This window comes from Schistocerca gregaria, chromosome 6 (assembly GCF_023897955.1).
Source record: "Schistocerca gregaria isolate iqSchGreg1 chromosome 6, iqSchGreg1.2, whole genome shotgun sequence".
Lineage (NCBI taxonomy): Eukaryota > Metazoa > Arthropoda > Insecta > Orthoptera > Acrididae > Schistocerca > Schistocerca gregaria.
Genome location: NC_064925.1, coordinates 59016752 through 59030047, shown reverse-complemented (window position 1 = coordinate 59030047; position 13296 = coordinate 59016752). Strand labels below are relative to the sequence as shown.

At 46.0% G+C, this 13296-nt stretch overlaps 1 protein-coding gene across 1 annotated transcript in view; it reads right to left on the bottom strand.

The window, feature by feature from the left end:
• LOC126278542 (uncharacterized) overlaps positions 1–12653 on the bottom strand; it is a 93452-nt gene extending 80799 nt beyond the window's left edge. The window contains exon 1 of the mRNA XM_049978720.1: positions 12564–12653. The gene's annotated coding sequence lies outside the window, so the exon portion shown is untranslated. The remainder of the gene's footprint in view (positions 1–12563) is intronic.
• Positions 12654–13296: the final 643 nt, after the last annotated feature.

Genomic DNA, 13296 nt, shown 5'->3' with positions numbered 1-13296 from the left:
GGTACTAACCAGCGGTAACGATTATAGTGATGAAGGTGATAATGTTTCAGGTGATACTGTGACGGCGAGAGTAGTTAAGGAGGTTAATAAGGGCAACGTAGCATTTGTCTTCGCAATGTTTTGCAGACTTATTCTTAATAGGAAGACTGAGAGCCCCTGTCTTTGGCGAACACTGATATGAATTTGAAATGCTTTTGAAGTTTCTCTCGTGAATTTAATTTAATTTAATGCCAGTGCCGTTGTTTTCCTGTTGACTTTGAATTATACTAAAGTATCGAATAATGTTTGTCTATTTCCGAACCACAACACTTTTTTCAAGTCAACAAAAGTTAACACAGTACATGTAAATCTTCTTATTTACAAAATTATCTTTAGGTGCCACATCATTCTGTTTTATACAAAATCGTTCTTTGCAAAATCAAGCCTGATACTACTATTTTGTCGAAAACTGACATTCTGAGCCCGTGGCTGTGTATAAAATATAGATTGATTCTTACATAGAAGATGACAGCAACCAGCCACTTTTTCAATGCTGTTTATTTTTTAAACAGTGTCGTTACCGGTTTCGAAGCGACAGATTCATCTTCAGACGGCTAGTTCATGTTAAGATACATTTTACGTTAGCTTTCGCCTTATGTTTTCCCAACTTATGAAATATACTTCGGGAGGTTATTCATCGGCATCACCATTCCAAGTAAATTTCATCAGTTGGGGAAACAAAAGGCGAAAGCTAACGTAAAATGTATCTTGATGTGAACTAGCCGTGTGAAGATGACCCTGTCGTTTCGAAACCGGTAATGGCGCAATTTAAATAAACAGGATTGTAAAAAGTGGCTGGTTGCTGTCATCTTCTACGTGAGAATCAACCTACATGCTGCCTGATACTGTCCTATTAATGGATGTGCCTGTTCCTCCAGTCGAAACAGATTTATACAGAACAGACAGCAGTGTAATTCCCCTGTAATTATTCGAATCGGTTTTATTTAATTTTTGTGAAAGGGCATGAATTAACGCACATTTCCATTCTGCAAGTATTTGTTCATTTCTTAAATGTTTGATATAATTCTACGAGTTGCTTGTGTGAGACTACTGTCATTTAATTTTCGTATTTCTGTTATGATTCCATCTTCCTCAGTGCCATTACCATAGAAGTTGTTAAAAATTTTCATTACATGTCAGATCAGATAATGTTAATAATTTTAATTGCATGTAGACCATAACTAGGAGCAGACTGAGGCCTTCAGGTCCACGGAACAGACTGATGACGTCGCGCTGGGTAGCCGTTCGGTCTCAGACATCTTGCCACAGTTCGCGCGGCTTGCCGCGTCGGAGGTTCGAGTCCTCCCTCTGGGATAGGTGTGTGTGTTGTCCTTAGCGTAAGTTAGTTTAAGTTAGATTAAGTAGTTTGTAAGCCTAGGGACCGATGACCTGAGTAGTTTGGTCCCTTAGTAACTTACCACAAATTTCCAAAGAAAGACTGGTGACAAACAGATGGAGTAACGAGTCCCGAGGCAACCGAAAGCTTCTCAGCAGCTGAACAAAGACGCCAGTGAGAATTATTCTTGGTGGTTTACCAATGCGACGAGGGCTGAGGTCACAGCTGTCAGTGGTAACCTTCCGACGAATGTAATGGAGGAATTTATAGTGGAAGTTAGAATGATAGTCAAACATTAAGACGATCGCATCTCGAGGAAAGCTTCCAGGGGAATATTACCGAAAGATATTGCAGAGTGATATGTGCACCCAGAATTAGTTCAGAATGGAATAAAAGCTCAGAGAGGGGCAGATTAAAGGAGGGTAAATATTCGACGAGTAATTCGAGCAGCCGGAATGCAGTGACATTCCTCACCAGCAACTAACAGAGCAATAGCCACTTTGCTATATGTCTCACGACGAGATGCTTGATAGGCAATGATAAGACACAGGTAAACAAAAGCAACGGTTTATTGCGACCACCGCAGAGTGATTTAATAACAAACGAAAAACTGAAACTTCCTGGCAGATTAAAACTGTGTGCCGGGTCGAGACTCGAACTCGGGACTTTTGCCTTTCGCGGGCAAGTGCTCTACCATCTGAGCTACCCAATCACGACTCACGCCCCGTCCTCACAGCGTTACTTCTGCCAGTACCTCGTCTCCTACCTTCCAAACTTTACAGAAGCTCTCCTGCGAACCTTGCAGAACTAGCACTCCTGAAAGAAGGGATATTGCGGAGACATGGCCTCGGCACAGCCCGGGGGATGTTTCCAGAATGAGATTTTCACTCTGTCGCGGAGTGTTCACTGATATGAAACTTCCTGGCAGATTAAAAGCGTGTGCTGGGCCGAGGAGATGAGGTACTGGCAGAAGTAAAGCTGCGAGGACGGGGCGTGAGTTGTGCTTGGGTGGCTCAGATGGTAGAGCACTTGCCCGCGAAAGGCAAAGGTCCCGAGTGCGAGTCTCGGCCCGGCACACAGTTTTAATCAGCCAGGAAGTTTCATATCAGCACACACTCAGCTGCAGAGCGAAAATCTCATTCTGGAAACGAAAAACTCTTCTCAATAAAAAAAAAGTAATACAACGTCTCAGACACTAACAGGTTGATGCCTGGAGCACACAGTGAATAAACGTAGTGGGACGTAAAGAATATGCCACTGCTAATCCCTAACGACGGAGGATGAGCGTTCGGCGTAGTTGGCCTATAGGTACGTCTTGGAATATTTCAGGAAAGTCGTAGGTCCCGCTACGGTTGCTTCTGTCTGGGATCTGATTGATGGTCTGCTAAGAGCTCTGGTGGAGCGAACTGAGAACGTATTGGCTTGCGCCGCCCTATATAGCCGGGGTGCGGAGGAATTCGTGCCGATCCAGATCCGCACACGTGATACGGTGGAGGAAATAGGTGCCTAGCACGGAGGAGGACCTCTGGTGCAGCTTGTCCTGCCGTCTGTCAGGGAGGCAACGCGCTGTGCGTTTGCAACTCTGTGATGCTACGGTGTCTGAGGGGTTGCCGGTCTCTTTAGCCGAACGTCGGGTACATGCCACACTTCAACTACGAGAAGACGGTGATAGATTCTGGTAGACAGGCGTCAGCAGATAACCAAGCAGCAGTTTTCAATATTCAGTGGAACAACACTGAACACAGACAGTACAAAGAACTAAGAGGAAAAAATTTCAGTGAACAGCATGAACAAGCTACTGATTGGTACTTGTATCTTGTATTACAGAGCAAGTGGCCGTTGGCTTCTAAGTGTCAATGATTTCAGATTTAGGTCAAGTGGTGAGTAGTTAGCAGGTCGAGCGGCTGTGAGGGCACTCCTCTCTGCTAAAGGTCCTTCCTAATGATTATTGGAAGCACCCGGCATTCTGTTAAGAAGTTTTGGTCTGACAAAAATGGTTCAAATGGCTCTGAGTACTATGGGACATAACATCTGAGGTCATCAGTCCCCTAGAACTTGGAACTACTTAAACCTAATTAACCTAAGGACATCACACACATCCATGCCCGAGGCAGGATTCGAACCTGCGATCGTAGCGGTCGCGCGATTCCAGACTGAGGCGCCTAGAACCGCTCGGCCACATCGGCCGGCTTGGTCTGACACCTCAATTTAAAAAAAAATGTGTTTTATAGAACGTTAAACGAATTGACTAAAAGTAATAACTTGCTATTTTAGCCAACTGCACGAGAATTATCAACCTGTCGTAACTGAACACCTATGCCAACCAAGGAGATCTCATCTCTTCTTTAAAGGTTGATAACCCATATTGGATTTAGTCGTGATCGCGCCATGTCCATAACACCGCAGCCAAAGGGAGAAATAAATGGAGTGGGAAACTGTGCCGGGACGCTCATCCACCTTAACATTCTCATTTCTGCCACTTCCAGCTTTTCTGCACTATGCAGCATCGTATGCCTCACCACAGACTTCTCTGTGCCTCTCCACCAGTTTCCTTAGTGCAAATATTGCTGACAGTCGTACATCAAATATTGCTTACAGTAGAACATAAACAGAGCTACACATGGTGTGACAGTTTCTGCAAGTAAAATTCAAGTGATGCCAGTTTGAGCATAAAACGAGTAAGATAAAAATTCTTAGTCAAATAATCGAAGAAATTAGTGAATTTTGCATAGTGGGTTATCAGCTCGTGTAGCGTATCGCACAGTATGTGACAAAGAATGGTCAGCCACAGCAGGATCAAATCCGCGTTGGTACACCGGCGAGTCTAAGTGTGGTTTTTAGGCGGTTTGCCACTCTCGTTTAGGCAAAAACTAGGTTGGCACTAGTTTATCGGTCAGAAAATACAGACAGTTAAAATGCGATCTCACACATTAAATTTTACACGATTCACAGACTTACGAGTGCCAAATCTTGAGCACAGCTGGGGCGGCATTAACGCTAACAACGAGATCACACGGCAGTTCGATGCAGCTCTCAGAAATCCTCGAGAAAATCGACTCTGAACTTTCCTCCGACTGTCTATACCATAAAGGAAGAGCATCATTCCAACGGCCCACGCCGCTCTCTGGTAGAATGCTAGCCTATTGCTGGGCTCGTTTGGGTTCGATTTCTGGCTGTGCTAAACAATGATATGCTTCATTATAATTTCAGTGAAGCGCAAAACACACAAGAATGAAAAAATATTTGATTTGTAAAGCTTTTTTTTAATCAAACACTCTTTATCAGAGTGTGTTCTAAACGATCGGTAATTCAGACCCTTACTTATATCTGTCGTGAAAAATGAACTTTTGTGAGCAAAATGTAATCAGGAATAAGAAGAATTGCGTGTTTCATAACTATGACAATCAGATATGTGTTAATTAGCACGTAACTGATGAATTTTATATTTAAATCATGGAGATATTCCAGACACAGAGAAATTACAGACACTTTTCTTTTTTCTTTTTTTTTTTTTAACTCGCGACATCTTACCTACGGTGTGTGACGCTTAGCATTGCACTACTTTTTTTTTAATGAGGTGGGGGAGGGCGGGGAAGGCAGAGCGATCAGGGGTCGTAACCCGAGGCCCGGTCGCAGTGTCCCCCCCCCCCCCCCCCCCCGTCCGGCAAGGAATCAGGGATGGGAAAGGGAAATCTTTTGTGGGAATTATTATTTATTTATTCATTTTAATACTTTATACCACAAGAAATTGTTGTAATAAGCGGCGGTTGTTAAGAGCCGCAGTGCGCCTTATGTCGTCGTGAAACTCTATTCCGAGACATTTGATAGTGCCACGAAGCTGTAGGGGTTCGACACACGCTGGGGTCAACCCGTCTCCTATGGCCATAGCGACCGATTTAGCGACGTTGAGACAGTTGCCGGAAGCCACACCGTACGTGGTAATCCATTCTAGTGCTCTGTTGACATCGTCGCGATTGCGGAACACGAGAACCAGATCGTTTGCATATGCTGTACAGCGAAATGTGACGTCACGCAGGGCAAGACCGGTGAGGCGTTGACGGAGGCCACAGAGGAGCGGTTCCAGTGCCAGAGAATATAGTAACGTCGACAAGGGGCAGCCTTGACGCACGGAGCGGTAAATCGCGAGGGACTGCGAGAGACGCCCGTTAACGAGCACTTTGGAAGTCGCCCCTCGGAGGAGGCGCATCACGACGTCTGTGAATTGCTGTGGGTACTGCATATGCTAGAGAACGGACGTTAGGTACGCGTGATCCACTCGATAAAAAGCCTGGCTAACATCTAGTGATGCCAGCGCTCCAGGGATGCGGCGTGCCCTGGCTAGGGCTATTAAGTCACGGTATCGACACAGTGCTGTGTGGATGTTGTTGATATCCCCTAGGGAAGTCTGATCTGGCGAGATGACGTAAGGTAGGGTCGGTCGTAGACGGTTTGCTAACAGTCTGGTGAATATCTTCATGTCGCAGTTGACGAGTGTTAGCGGGCGGTAATCTTGTATTCGAGCCCCACCTTTAGGTTTGTGAACCGGTATAATTATTCCTTCTACGAAGGTCGCAGGGAGCGGCACCGCGTGGGACATAAGCTCCCGACAGATGTCTGTTAACTTGGGAGCCAGTAAATACTGGAAAGTTCTATAAAATTGCACAGGGAGCCCGTCGGGGCCAGGAGACTTAGTCGCCGCTCCTTTACCGATGGCGTCGATAACTTCGTCTTCCGTAATGTCGTTCAATAATTCAGTTTGTAAATCCTGTGGGACAATGCCGTAAACCAGTTGTGAGACTGCTGTCACCGTCGTCGGGTCGGAACATTGAGCAGAATAAAGTCGAGCGTAATGGTCGAAGAAGGCTGCAGCAATATCGCGTTGTGTGGTGTGATGACCGCCGTCCTCAGTGGTGACGGCATGTATCAGGACCCGTCTTCGCAGTGTACGTTCTCGGATGACGTGGTACATGGTGGGTCGTTCCGTTGCGAGTCTGTCTTGTGTTCGTGCTCGGACGATCGTCCCTTCGAGGTGGCGGCGCATATGGGCTACGATCTGTGCTTTCGCACGCTGAGCTATCAACTGTCGTTTCGGTGTGGGTGGCAAGGAGGCGCATTCGCGAAGGACGGTGAAATAAAAATCAAGGGTCTGCCGCCTCCAAGCAGCAGTCTCACGACCATATGTAATAAGGGTTCGCCGTAGGGCCGGCTTGGCGCAGGTTAACCACCAACTAATCGACGTAGGATACGTTGGGAGGCGGCGGATGCACAAACTCCACGTGTCTTCGATGGCGCGTCGACAATCCGGAGAAGCGAGATGAGCAAGGTTTAATTTCCAGGGATGTCGGCTGCGCCACACCCGTTGGCGACGAAGGGTCAGAAAAGGCTACTGGCCACACCTCCGCGTCACTCACCGTTGCCGCGAGAGAACGGGAGACGTAAATCCTATCGATGCGACTAGACGAGTGACTTGTGAAATGGGTGTATCCCGGTCTATTTCCTCGGACATGTTCCCATGTATCTACCAGCTGGAGATCGCCGATGAGTGTCCCAAGTTCCGGGCATGGTGAATGGCGTGGCAGCTGATCTTTAGGTGCTTGGGTGCAATTGAAATCGCCCCCTAATATCAAGTCATCGTGCCTGCCCTGAAAAAGCGGTGCTATTCCTTCTGCGAAGAACAGCGATCGGTCACGGCGGCGATTCGTTCCGGAAGGGGCGTACACATTGATAAAGCGGACGCCTTGCACAGTTATGGCCATTCCTCTAGCGTCGGGGAGATATCGAACTTCGTCCGCCTCGAGGCCATCTCTGACGAGAATGGCGAGGCGTGGGACACATGAGCCGTATAACCATACATACCCGGGAAATCGGCGACGAAGACTTCTTGGAGAAAGACAATGTCAACGTCTGCTGCATTGATCATGTCTTGCAGCAGTGACAACTTTGTACGTGTCCGAATGGTGTTAATGTTGATGGTCGTTAAGCGATAGGTCTGTAGATCGTCTCCTGCGGTGGGGGCCGCCGTCAGTGTCGCCGTAAAAGGTGGGGTCTGTGATCCGCTGGCCGCGTCCGCGCCGTCATCTGTTGCTACTCGAGAGGGGCCGAGGTGTGTGAGGAGAGACCTCTCTCCTCATCTAACACAGCGGCCGTAGAATCGTCTTCAATGTCATCCGCCCAAGGTCCGTAAGTTAAAGGTGGCTGCGGTAGAACACTTGTGGGCTTAGTGACTAAGGGTGAATCCGCAGTTGTTTCCAGTTGTGTACCAACGGCAGACGCTGTGCTGGCCATCCGTTTGTCCGAGAGAGTGGAATCGGATTTGTCAAAATCAGACAAAGTGACAGATGAGGGCGATCTCGTGTCATCCATTTTCCTCGTCGTTTCGTCGGGTGTCCGGTCGTCAACTGGAGGAGACGGCCGCTGGAGGCAATCGTCTGAGGGTGTGCGACGTCGCTTTTTATGTTTTCTCGGTGACCTTTGTTTGCGGAAGTGGGTTTCTGTGTCCGAAAGAGTTTGTGGTTCCCTTATAGCATCCCCCTTAGGTAGAAAGGCAGAGGTCGGGACAACCCTAGCGTCGAGTTCCATTCTCTCGTCCGAATCTTCATGTGGAGTCGATGGGCGGCATTCTTCAACATCTGGAGACACCGTAATGGTGTTGGTCAATCCAGAACCGTCGACAGGTGTGCATTCTAACGCTTCCTGTCTTCCGGGGGGGGGGGGGGGGGGTTGTCGTCTGTCATGACGGTCGATCGTGTCACCTCTGCGTAATTGAGGGGGAGGGCCGTGAGCGTAGGAGGTGGTGTCGTGTCATGCAATGGAAGTTGTGTAACCCGACGTTGAATACACGCCGAGCGCACATGACCCTCCTGGCCGCAACCAGAACAAGTACGAGGTTGGCAGTCGTACATTATTATTGCTCGACAGCCACCTATGACTAAGTAGGACGGCACATGTTCCTTTAATTCAATTTTCAGTTGTCGGACGCCGTTGAGGACCTGGTACGTCTCGAAGGTGTTCCATTTTTCGGCCACGTGGCTAATTACCGTCCCATAAGGGCGGAAAGCTGAGGTAACGATTTCTGGTGGTACTTCTAAAGGGAGTTCGAAGACTCTTAGTGTGCGTAATCCTAGTCCAGCATTGTCAACAGTAACCTCTCCGATGTGACCACCGGAGTGTTTGAACTTCAGAGTGTTCGCACATCGGTTCACAACTGCGTGACATAACTCGTCATCGACCATCTTGACGTAAACGACGCTACTTGTGATGGATAGGTGGATACCGATGATGTGCTGTGTTGGTATTTGAACTTCGTCACGGATGAATCGTTCGACTTCAAAGGCACGTTGTAGTGCGTAGTCGGGCTGTAAGCTGATCTTGATGGTAGCTTTTCTGTACGAATGAGCCATGGCGACTCAGTGTTAACGGACGCGTGTATTAGCTGCGGCGAGGAAGTAAACAAACTACGCGCGCTCTCGACTCTGCGGACGGGACGTAAACAAGACGTCCTCGCCGCTCACCGGCCGACTGACACTGGATGCGAGTGGGGACCGATTTAAATCTATGGGGCAAGTTGAAAATTTCTGCGGGTCTGGATTTGGAACCCAGGTCTTCCGCTCACTAAGCAGTTGCTCTGACCACTGAGCCATCCGGACACAGAGGTCATCGAGACTGCACGGAGTACCCGAGCACACCTCCCGTCAGACCCAAATTCTCAACTTATACCACACACTGCCTCTTGTCCGTAACTCTCGTTACTCGCGCCATTTCACTGACTCCCGCAAGAGTTCGAGCCTGGTGTGAAACCGCACTGAAGAGATCATTGGCTGTCTTTGTCTTAGCATATAGAAGATATTCCAACCAAACAGAAAACAATTAAGAAATAATGGCCAAAACGAGCCAGGGAACCAGTAATTACCAGTCTCGAGCGCTACTGATTTTTTTTGATCTTCGTATATTATTTTACTTTAGAGGCCTCAGAAATGCTAGTAGAACATGCACTTCTGTTTCGAACTTCACATCAACCGGGAATCGAATGCAGGTCCATTCTACCATGTAGCCACGCTGCCTGACCACAAAAACGTCCTTTACTGAGGTAGTCATGAAGACCGGGAAATTTCGAAGTCTGTTTTTACAAGAACTGCTTTGGAGTACTGATATTTGAGTTCTAAATTTCACGTACCATGCATATAAAAAAATTACAAAAATCCAATTTCCATTCAGTCTCCTTGTAAGTAAAAGGAGAAGAAGAAGAAGAAGAAGAAGAAGAAGAAGAAGCACAACTCACATACATACGAAATCGGACTAAGTTGTTATGAAGTTTCAAAGCTTTAAGCGTTCCTGCGGAGCAACGCTACGAGCGTTAAAACATACTGTTCGGCACCAAACTTCATTCAAAGTACACAGTGTTATAGCCCTTCGATAACTGATGTCTAAGTGCTAAGGTTGGACTCTAACTTATGACTTGATAAGACAAACAGAATCGTCTGAAATGAGATTTGATATTACACGAATTAAATTTATAGTCGTTTGTAGATCTTACAAAGAAATGCGGAATAAAGTGGAAGAATCATGTTCAACTTGTGGAAGGCCGTGGAGTGTCTAAAAATGCCGTACAACAAAATCCCAGAGAAAAACGAAATATTGGCCATCCTTTAAAACGGTGGCGTGACCAGTTCTGCGTCTGAAGAGGCCAGCGAGTCTAATCCAAGATGCCGATGATGATAATACCTATTACTTTATCACCTTGTTGAAAATTTCTCTTGTACAGGAGATAAAGAGTCTTCCGGTTGAAAGTACCTCGTCATGTGGACAACACAAGTAACACATTCGAGCGTGAATGTCACCTTTAGACCTTTGCGCTTATATGTTTGTCCTTTGCACTACTTCCATGTTCAAATGCTTTCGGATCTACTCCTGGACAGTCAGCGAGCTTTGTTTTCGACTTTTTCCCACATCACCACAAGTAGTTTGTCGCATAGTTTAAGAAATCTTTCGGATCAGTGGTTCGAATTTCCGTCAACAGATTCCCATGTGAAAAGCCACTCCTTTTCTTTAAGAACTCATGAAGCAATTTCGTCTATTTCATTGTTTTCGTTTTTTTTCAGCCATAATTATGGCACAGGCTTTCTCCTGGTTAGAGATGTTGAATACTGAACGTCTGAGGGCCCTTTTAAGGTCTATGGGCACCAGTTCGTCTTCCGTACTGTGAAGTAGATCTCTTTTACTGAAAGCTCTTTGGTTTCTATATTTTTGGAGGAGGTACTTAGGATAAAGAGAAAGAGCCCGGTAAATATGGACTCTATACCTTAAGGAGAGGTTTACTATCTTTGGCCCGAAAAAAGCATGTTCTTCGAGAATTTTTTCTTCTCGAGATGTGTTACAGAGATCAATGTCAAATTTAGTCAAAATGTTTATTGATATTTACTCCACAAACTGGAATTTTTTCGACCTCAACTGTCGAAGAGCAAACGCGGAAGTGCCGTCGGAACGAAAGAAAATTTCGATGCAGGCCTCCACGCGTGGTATGTCTGAAATCAAAATTGAGTTGACGTTAGCGAAGTATATAAGATTCTTTAAGAGTTATACCTCGCTTAAGTTATTTGTACCATAGGAAACAAAACTGCGGCCATTTGAAAAAAATAGAGTTTTTCATAGATTTTTCGACTTCGTCGGCCAAGTAAAAATATTTGTAGTTGATGGATCGGAATAAAAGTGGTACAACTTCTAGACAATTTAGTTATCTTTGTCGGAAACAAAGAATCATGCCAATTGGTTCAGTAGATTTGAAGTTACCATAACGCGCGATAAAAAAAGTCATTTCGAGAAAAATGCGTTTGAAGTTTTGGTTACATATAAATTCAATATTATGCGACTTACGTTCAATCTGCTATTCCAGGTCCATAAACTAGTCCTTCCTCTTCCTCATAGAGGGTGTTCTGCTCGGTCTGGACCATCCTACGCTGCTCCAGAGGCGCTCGTACGGCCGGTGACAAGCGATTTTTGGCCTTTTGAATCCGGTGGTCGTCCGAATGCTTGGCGAACTGCGTCGAATAGAGTCCCAGGGTGACGTCCGTCGTCGTCATGGTCTTCAGAATTGCTGAATACCCTTCATTGAACCTACTCACTGCCAGGAAAGTCGCAATCTCCACCGTCTTCGCACCAGAATGCAAATGCTTGGGGGCTAACTTCCAAACACACGCGTTCAAACTTTAATTTGAATTTTGTGCGTTTCCTCCCAAGCACCGGTACAATAAAGTCCTCCGATAGGGCCTCGTAGATGGGATGAATCACTTTTTGAACTTCTTTGGAGAGCGGCTGGTCGTGTTGGTATTCGTCCAGATGTCCGGTAGCCTCTGCAGTGCGCCACTTGCACCAACTAGTTTCCCCAGCCGGACAATTTTGGTGTTGCGGGTGGTCATCCGTCGAACACTTGTGGGAATACGTTGACCAAATTGCCTTCTTCATCTGTTCCACCGAATTGGAATGCCCTAGGATTGCCAAGCCATAGTACGCCGTAAGCTCCTCGATCACTTTATAGTTTTAGTCATGGGCAAGCACATAGAATAATTTTTCGCTGTTGCAAAGTCAAAATTCCCGAAAAAAACTGGTGCGTGAAAAAGGCCGATTTGAGGCAGGTGCATTGTTTTGTTCAACCGCGAATAACAAACATTTCCGTTCCGTATTCGGAAAAATCGTTTCAGGGGTGGATTCTAAACACTTTTATTGATCCAAAAATGCTATTTAAAAAATGGATTTTTTGAACCAAAAGATAGTAAACCTCCCCTTAAGAACTATGGGCACTTTCTCAGTAGAAGAGAAGTGTTTCGCAGAATCGTAGATGAATAAATTCTCACAGCTCTTAACGTATGCACTTTAGAGCCTGTGTTTGTTGACAGTTTTTTTCCTGATCAGTGTCAGCTCATGTGTCCCACTGTCACAGGTATCAGAACGATTTACGCTTATAACTATCGACTCGGTCGTTAACGGACCAGGAAAGGGTCCCTTATCTCAAATTGATACATTTACCCTTCTGCATCATCCCTGGAAATTCCTTAACATAATAACAGACAGATCGTGTATTGTACATTATATTAAGACTTTTAAGTAAAGCAACCGTCGTGTATGCAGAAATGTTTACAGTGACTGCTTGAAAGTACTGTCCAATTAGTGCTGGTAAATCCATTTGGAAACTTACTTGTGTGAGTGGAGAAAAACAACGTGAGAAAGACGACGTGGCGTGCTTTAGCCTGCGCCCGCCTGCGCTCTAGAAGTCTTGCGAGCTGCTGTATGCTGACTGCGCGGCAGCCCTGCGCGTGCGCAGTACAGCTGCGCGAAAGCCACGAGTAAATACATCACAAAGACCGTGGGACGGCGGCACACGGAGCAGCTAGCTAGTCAGTCACTGAAGTAATTTAAACGTCTCAGCATTTTATTCTGTCCTTGTTGCGTGCTTCCTATACACTGGTAATGACTACTTGAAAGCTACACACTACAGTTTAATTAATAAATTGGCCTTTGAATGTTCGCTATACACTGTCCGAGACTCAAATTATAACATCGTCAAAGCGACCCGCATTAAATGGTAAATTCGCGTGGTGTGCTCCATACTTGGATATTATTATCACATTTAATATTACAAAAGGTCCATTACCTAACGGTTACAGTAAAGTACCGTAATACTACTAATACACAATTCTGCTTCATTTACAACAAAAATAGTTGTCTACGAAGTTCTTCGTGCAAATTCTTGTAGTTATGCGTTCTACAGTGGTCGACTAGCCGCCCCCAGGGCTTTCCCGCCCCGACCGGGGTAAAGTGGGCAAACTACTACCACTGCCTTGTGTTATGAAAATATATTTACTACCCCAAAAAACCGCCAGCTATTTGATAATACTAGCGTTCTAACTACCGCTACTACTACATCGCTA